The sequence below is a fragment of the Gavialis gangeticus genome, unplaced genomic scaffold, assembly GCF_001723915.1.
Source record: "Gavialis gangeticus isolate Ggan-Ray unplaced genomic scaffold, GavGan_comp1, whole genome shotgun sequence".
NCBI classification, from domain to species: Eukaryota; Metazoa; Chordata; order Crocodylia; family Gavialidae; genus Gavialis; species Gavialis gangeticus.
The window spans coordinates 63,872,571-63,880,819 of NW_017728992.1; the positions used below are offsets into that span (position 1 = coordinate 63,872,571).

The window sequence follows — 8,249 nt, forward strand, 5'->3', positions numbered from 1 at the left end:
CGGGAGTGAGGGATACCAGCAGGGACTGGGGACTGTGGGTTGTGCACTGGCAGGGTCGGGACACGCCATGAATCTTTGCAAATGTATCCTGGTAGCAAAAGAGGTTGAAAACCGCTGATTTATAACACCTCCAGCAGCTGCAGAGGTATCAAAAACCAGGTGTTAAAGTACAAAACTGGGAGATCTCATTTTTGCTTGTAGACCTGCATTTGAACTTGTTCTCTTTTATATGGACTTGCAGGCTAGGTACAGACATTACACCTATCTCCCTTTAAGCAGGTAGAAAGTGCTCTAAAGCCATAATTGAACAGATATTCACGGATCTTAGAGCACTTTAAAAATGGTGGATCGTGTTCTAAGTTAAAACCAATGATGGATGAAGTGTTAGATTAAAACGCTTTTTTTCAGAGGGCTTTATTGAATGCCTGTGCCAGATCTCATCAAGGGTTATGTTAGGGCATGATCCCCACCATCTCAGGTGGTATTGCACAGGGCTGTGCTCTAGCTCTGGGGAGAGCTCCTCTGTGGTGATGTTTGGTCCTCAGAGTTGCAAATCTCAAGAAAAATGCACTCTATGCCTAGGCATGAGCTGACACATGGCACAGAAAACTTTGAAGGAAGCGGCAGTGCAAAACTCTAGAACTCTTCGTTCAGAGGTGGTACCTTTTATTAGACCAACTAAGAAATGGCAAAATAATTATCTTTTTCTGCAAGCTTTTGGGCGAACACATCCTTCCTCATTCTCAAGGAAAATTAAAGATGGTAGAAAGTCTCCATAGGTAGAAAATAAACATCATTTTTACAGAGAGGAAGCTGAAGGTGGAAGTCTGTTCCTTTGGCTCCACGAGAGTGTCTTTGCGAGTTGCTCCTTGATGCGCAGATAAGGCATGATTCCTTCCCTGGTGGTGTCAGATGGCAGAAAGGCAGGGGAGGTGTAGAAATCTTTCTTGTTGTTCAGCAATGAAGTTACGCTAGACCTCAGTTATATGGCTTACTAGAAAAGCTGGAGCATCTAGACGCACGGAAGGCTATGTACTTTTTGTTTGTTTGTTTCTAACATCCCTTTCTTGGTATTATACTATGGTTATTTCTAACTGTTAAACAACAGTGTTTTTGATACTGGCTCTGGGTCATTTTGCTGTCTAGGACATTATCATGGTGCAAGGAAAGATACATTTTATTCAAATATATATATCTAACAGCAGAGCAGAGCTCCCTGCTTTAGTACTGAGCCATACAGTGCAAGTAAAATGAGACGTTTCTGATTAAATGACACTGGTATATAGTATTGGCGAATAAAACCTGTGTGTTTGTATTACACATTCTGTCTTTTAAGTCTGCTTATTAGCTTTATATTTACATTGCACTCTGTTCTACTTTGAGTCACATTAATTATAAGGTGGTACATACAATCAGACTTTTTATGCAGGGGCTTTGCACAAGGAGAAAAATAGGAACCTTGAAAAAATAGGAAACTGCTTCCAAAGTTTGCTATGTCCAGAATTTTTTTTTAATTTGCTGAGCATGTTAGCGAGACTAAAACATCAGTCTGAGAGCTGTCAATCTGGCTTGAAGCCAGCATGTTGAACTCCATCATCTTTGCAGCTGGCCAAGTTTCACTACAGCATGTTGCCGATTTTACTTTATGATGCAGCAAGAGAGGTCTTAGTATTACAGAAATGGCTAGAAGGCTGAGTTTTTAATTTTTTTGTTAAAAACAAAACAAAACAAAACACTTTGAGTGGGTGGTTCATTAAGCTGATGGTACATTTGTGGAAAAGTATGGATGATGAGCCCCCCTTCAGTAAAATACAATAATACCCTCCCCAAACCCTAATATCCTCTTGGAAAGGATATTATTATTAACCGCTGCTAATCTTGAGAAAATTGCTCTAATGCCTCCCCTGTTGCAGAGATCACTTTTGCGGCAATAGCAGAATGCTAAGACTACAACTTCAGTGAAAGACTGTAACGACAGATGTAGACTATGACAATTACAGATGTGAAAGTTCTTTGACCTTTGCTCTGCCCCTCAGGCCAGCTGCAAAAGCCTGGGTGTCTCTGATTGGGGAGTCATGACCTTTACTGATCTAACTGAACTGTTCACACTGCACCTGCCTATGATTATGTATCATGCAAGTAAACAATGGGCCTTCTCACTCCTTTAAAAAGGTTTTCTCCAAAACACATCAGAGGAGATGGTGGTGGAGGAAGCAGCAAATTGCTTCATTTATTCAGACCGTTTAAAATATCTAGATGGAAATAACAATTGCATTCATTTGTTCAGTAATAACAAAAGCCTTGACCCGGGGTTGACCCAACATGCTTTTCTTTCCCTTGTTTCTGTATTCCACAGCCAAGGAAGAGAGCTGATCTGAAGCTCTGCCCTGTCTACAGGCTTGCAGGAAACAGTGACACTAGTTCCAGCCATTCTCCCCCGCTTTCCACTTATTGTTTCAGGATTTGTCAGAGAACATGCTGAGATGAGAGGCTGTATTTTTTTTGTCAGGTTGATGCTGAATGGAAGCAGTTGCTTTATTTAGAAGTGAGTAGGGAAGAAAAACGTTGGCTTAGGGTTAACACCCTCATGGGGTTTACCTATAAATATGAAATGGTGTAAGAACACCAGACCCAAATGGAGCTTTCTTATTGGCTGCTGGTGATGTCATACACGTGTCATTCTACCCAGTAAATGAACAGATCTGTTTTCCTTATTTGTATGTATAAATTCCATTTCATAAGAGGATGTTTCTGTGTGATTATTGCACTTCTCAGGTGGTGAAGCCATTTAGGCCTTTGTTTTGAGACTGGCAGTAACTTGCCTTTTCATCTATACATGTATGTGTGTCCTTTCTGTGTGTGTACGTGGGGTTTTTTTTTAAAGTACGTAGATGCTAGTTATTGATGTCTCCAAGCATTAAATGCTAATGTAATAAATTGCAGCTCTGAGCCTTTCAGTTGTACAAGGCCATCACCACAGGCTTTGAGAATGAGATTGTATGTTTGGAAAGGTAGGTGGGAAAGGCTTATTGGACTGAATAAAGTGCAGCTTTGCAGAAAGAGTCTAGTTTCATCTTCCCCTGCCTCCTAGATTCAGGGCAGAGCATGAGCTCTACAGTGATTTCCTACCCAGCACAGGCGCAGCACTACAGAATCTTGTGCCTCAAAGCTGTTTTAATGTCCCATAGTGTACATGTCTTCACCATGCATATGGCATCCTTGCACTGTTCCAGGTAGTGGGGAGTGCAGGTCCCCACACAAAAAGGAGATTCGCCACAAATGGAAAAATGTTAATTTTTCATTTTGAAGTTTTGGATGTTGTTTTTTCCTCCTTGCCCCCCTCCTAGCCTCCCCACTCCCCTGAGTCTTTTGACTTTCATTAACACAAGAGTGTTGTTTTTATTACTGGAAATGGAGAAATACTTTGTATAGAAAAAAGGATTTATTTTAAAAAGCTGTAGAATTATCATTATGAGTAAAGAATTGTAGAATATGGGGGCTAGAACACTTTTTCTTTTTTTCCATTTTTAATAACAAACATACATTCATAGTTATCACCTGACTATAGATTTCTGTTGATCTTTCACTCTGTAGTCCCTTGCTTGGTTCCAGGGAGCTGCAAGGTCACTTCTATCCCTTTTACATGACTGTTCAGGAATATGTAGAATGCTATCATTTTACGGATTGCTTATTGGGATTAGCAAAATTCCAAGCAAGCAGGTGGTCTGACATCTTTAGAAACATTGAATGTATTGTTAGGTCTTATCAGCCCAGGCATCGCTCAGTTTCAAGTGGCTGATTCTATGGACTACAGGCCATTTGCTGGGTCAAAAGAAAAAGGATTAATGCTTGTCATTACAAAATATAATGGGCTCATAGGAGATACTCTGTGTTTCAGGTTAGATCCACCCCTCTGACAGGCTGTAATTATATGTGAGGTGAAACCAGAACTGATCTAAACATGCATAAGAATTTCAGACACAGCTTTTTGCAGGTGGTGACTTGGACAAGGTTAGCAACCTAAATCAATATTATTGCTTATTCAGTCTATGAGGAAAGGCACTGCTCTGCTGCCCTCTCTGCCTCCTTTTTCCTTTCTACTCCTCCTCCTGCTTGATCTTGTGAAAGCTGTTTCAGACTGAGCAAGAAAGGCTATCACTCACTAACAGGATACTTAATCCCACGCAGGTGCAGTTTGAGTAACTACACAGGGCCTCAAGGTCATGTTGGCTGCAAAGTCGATTGGACCCAAGCGTTTGCAGATGGTCTGAGTAGGAGGAGTAAGATTCCATAAAGTTTCTCATCTGTAGCTTCCATGCTCTTCTCTCCCATCTCCTCCTCTTCCCTCTCCCCACCCTTCTCTTTAGGTTCTCTCGCAGGGGTCTAATACAGTACCACAGCGGTTCTGGAAGCAGAAGTAAATATCACTTTGAAACCAAGCACTTAAGAATTGTTTATATTTTTCATATAAAAATGTAGTTGATTAAAAGCAAGCAGAAGACAGGTAGGCACATATTCTTTCATTGATGTTGGTGGTCTAAGTTTAAAGCCAGTTCTTATATTTGCTTCCTCCCTCTATGCTCTGTGATTTTAAGACTTATTATAAAAAAACACACACACAAGCAGGATGTTGCCATTAGCTGTTTCTCTGCTCCAAATACAGCACTTATACTTCTTAAGTGTAGAGTTTGCCAGACCTCTTTACCTCATTCCAGTCCCAGTCCCATTGCTAAGCTCAAATATTGGCTCTTTGAAATGTTATTTTTATTAATTTTCTTATACTAAAGACAGTGTTTCCCCTCTGGAATTAGTTTGCCAGAGATTCCACCGACTCTTAAGCTGCCATGTTTCCTTTTTTCTTAGGAATGTAAGGGGTAAAATCTTTGTCAGTAATATATTTTGGAAGGGCAGATTTAGGACAAAGATAAATGATGAAGGATCATTATGAGAGACGGCTGACCAGTGAGTAAAGAATCCTAGCATCCTTTTTAGTTGCAACTTAATATTTTTTATCAAGAAAACTGAATTGGTTTTTGGGGCAGAAAATGTCTAACCTCAGAATTGCTGGTAAGATCTGCTTTTTCCCTTGTGGGCTTGGAGGCTGGAAGCATGGAATTCCACAAATATATTCTGAACATGAGCACAGCACTATATTTAGGATCCGGCACTTTGTGGTAGAAGACTACGTATGGCATATGAGCGCCCACTTATGAACTAAGAATACTCGTTGCAGCCCAATTTGTCTTTGACTGATGTCATGCTTAAGAGTGCAGTGCTAAAACATTGCTTGAATTCCTCTTTTTGGATTCAGTTCTCTCTTCAGTGAAAAAATACAAAATCCCAGATTTTGATTAACCTTGTTACCTGAACCTGGTCAGCTGCTGCCAGCATATCAGAATATAGGAACAATTTAAAAGTTTTCTCCATAATGCATAGGATTTGTTTAAAAAAAATTCTTTAAACCAAACCACCTTTACAGATTACAGCTAGGTTCTTGCTTAAACCTTGCTTAAAAAAGAAGTAAAAATTAACTGGACAGTGGTTGTAGAATACATCCATTACTATGGGGACTTCTTTTGCTTGGCAATTTTCTGCCATATGAAGAACACCAGAGGAGTATAAATAAAAGTAATCATGATTTTTTTGTTTTGTTGTGTTTTTAAAAGGAAAAATAAGCATTTTCCACTTCAGCAAGGCTTTTGTTGACAATCTTGGGAACTGTCAAATTTAATGGAGAAATTTTAATTGCCCTATCAGCTAGGAAAGAAGTCACTTTGCAGCCTAAAATGTGAACGTGGAGAGTCGTCACATTCTTGACTTTTCTGAATGGAAGTGCTTAAAATACAAAGTGGTTGGAGAGCAGCAGCTTCAGCCTCGCTTACGAGCAGGACACTGTGTGCCATTCTTGAACTTCCTGTGTCTGTGCCCCAGCATATTACGGTACAGCAAGAGGAAATGCTCAGCTTTGTGAAATTCTTGTCATGCTCCGTCTTCCATAGCCCTTCATAAGGCTGGAGTCCATTGATTATGGGTAGGTAGGGGAAAGGGTAGTAAACCTTCGGGCTAGGTTTTGGTCTCTCACGCTTGCAATAGCCTTTACTAAAGTTAAAATACAGAATAACCAAAGGAGGAGATGAAGGATTTTGCAGAGATTAGGGCACTGAACAAGGACTTGGGTCTGAGACCCATGTTAGATTCCCTGGTCTATAACAGATGCCTGGTTTGACCTTGCTGGGTTTTGGTTGTAGCCGTGTTGGTCTAAGGACATAGGCAGGCAAGGTTCTTTGAGTAGATGTGATCTCTTTTATTAGACCAAGTGAGTAGTTAGAAAAAGTTCTTAGCAAGTTTTTGGGTGCAGTCACCTTTCTTTAGGCATAGCTAGACTGTGTGCCTCAGTTCCTCATCTGTGTAATGGAATTAATCTGCCTTTCTTTCCAGAATGTTGTGACAGAATCAGATACTACAGTAACTGGAGCAATACAAATACCTGAGAGAGAGAGAGAAAGATAGGAGAGGCCAGGATACAAATTAATCAATTGTTGTGAAATTTTATATTTAATTTTTTTAAGAATTACATAATGAACATTTATTATGTACATTGATACATAATTTTAAATGTGCCACTGGAGACTGCTTTTTTATTATTTCAACTATCCTGAGGGGATTTTCCCTTCAATAACTTAGAGAACAAGCTCCCCTTACAGAATATTTATAGGATATCAAGATTAGGTATCTTAGTCTTATTTCACTTCCATGCTTCAAAGGAACCAGGTTTGGATTTAGAACAATGGAGTAATGGATTCCTAATTCCTCTCCACTTGAAAATGTTAGGTTTAAAAGAAGAAAAAATATTTTGTTGATGCTCTTCATTTTTTCAGTGCTGCAGCCAGCAGCGCTCTCCAGCATGTTTGCTCTTTAAGAGAAGGCTGTAAGCTAAATAACCAAGAGCTTTCGAAAATGAGGCCAGATTAAAGTGAGAGGATTGGGTTGTTTTTTTTTTCACTCTGCCGAAAAATAATGTGCCTGCTCTTCAGATTGTCCATCCCAAAGACAAGAGCATGGTTATATGGCTTCTGGGTTTTTATGTAAGATCACTCAGTGACAAATGCTGGAAACTGGCCTTACAGTCTGCCAGTCAGCTGTCCTGTTTGTTTTTTATAACAATCCATCAACAGGCCAGAGGTAGTCATTATGCCATCAAGCATTTACACTGAGCCCAGCAGCCTAAATGAGCAGAAACAGTGTTTTAGAACTGTTTTTTTTTTTTTTCCTCAGCAGTACCAAATTTTGTTCTAATATTAGCAGTACTCATCTCTGAAAGCTTCTTACTAACGTAGTCAAGTAAAAACTTTGGAGAAGCTACCAAATACCAAAATGGAATAGATGAAATTCTTAAAGATGGAAAGCGGCAAAGAGGAAGGAAAATGCTGGAGTCTAACTGGACTTACTATGAATGGTCGCTTATTCTACTATAGGCCTCCTGTGCTTTGCTCCCTCATGCTGCAGATTTAAAAGGGTCGCCCAACATGTCTGCCTGCTTTGAGCAAAGACTTCGGTATTCAGATACTCCAGGAGGCTTGTAATTCACTGAGATTCACAATAAAATGAAAATACCCAGCTACAGTCAATTTTTGGCAGCTAATCTTACTTAAAGTACTTCCATATTTCCAGAAGAGAGACACTTGCTGATTACATTTCTAAATTGTGGGCAAGCCATGCCATGATACCCATTTTGGAAAAAAACTCCGTAATTATTTTGTTATGTAGAAAAATAAACCTTTTTTTACGTGTGTAAGCCTTCAGATACATTAGCTCTCCATTGGCAAGACAAGGAGTCTTTCCAAGGCTGGGGGGGCTGGACAGATGGGGACGGGTCATTCTGAATTCAAGATCTGTTTTAGTCGGTCAGTCATGATAGAGTATTAATATATTTTATGATTAAAATCAAAATAGTGTAAAGAATAGGACCAGTGAATGCTTTAAAAATTCGTTTTATTTAAACATCACAGATTTTGGAAATAAAAAAACAATAATAATAATGTGTGGTTTCATTCATTAGTAAACCACATTGGTTTACAAAGATCCAGTGACAGTGATGCCCATGTTGCTAAGCCATAGTTTTAAAAACACCTCCCCTCCAGTCCATTTTGTACCACTGCGTGCTGTGTTTTTAGTTACCATAGAGCAGTGCACAATGCATGCAGACGTGTGGTCTCTCTCGGTCCTTCTGGCTCCACAAGGGAAGGGCA

At 39.7% G+C, this 8,249-nt stretch overlaps 1 protein-coding gene across 23 annotated transcripts in view; it reads left to right on the top strand.

Moving 5' to 3' along the window:
• Positions 1 to 8,249, top strand: part of LOC109302013 — a 506,981-nt gene that overhangs the window by 181,405 nt on the left and 317,327 nt on the right. The window lies entirely within an intron of this gene.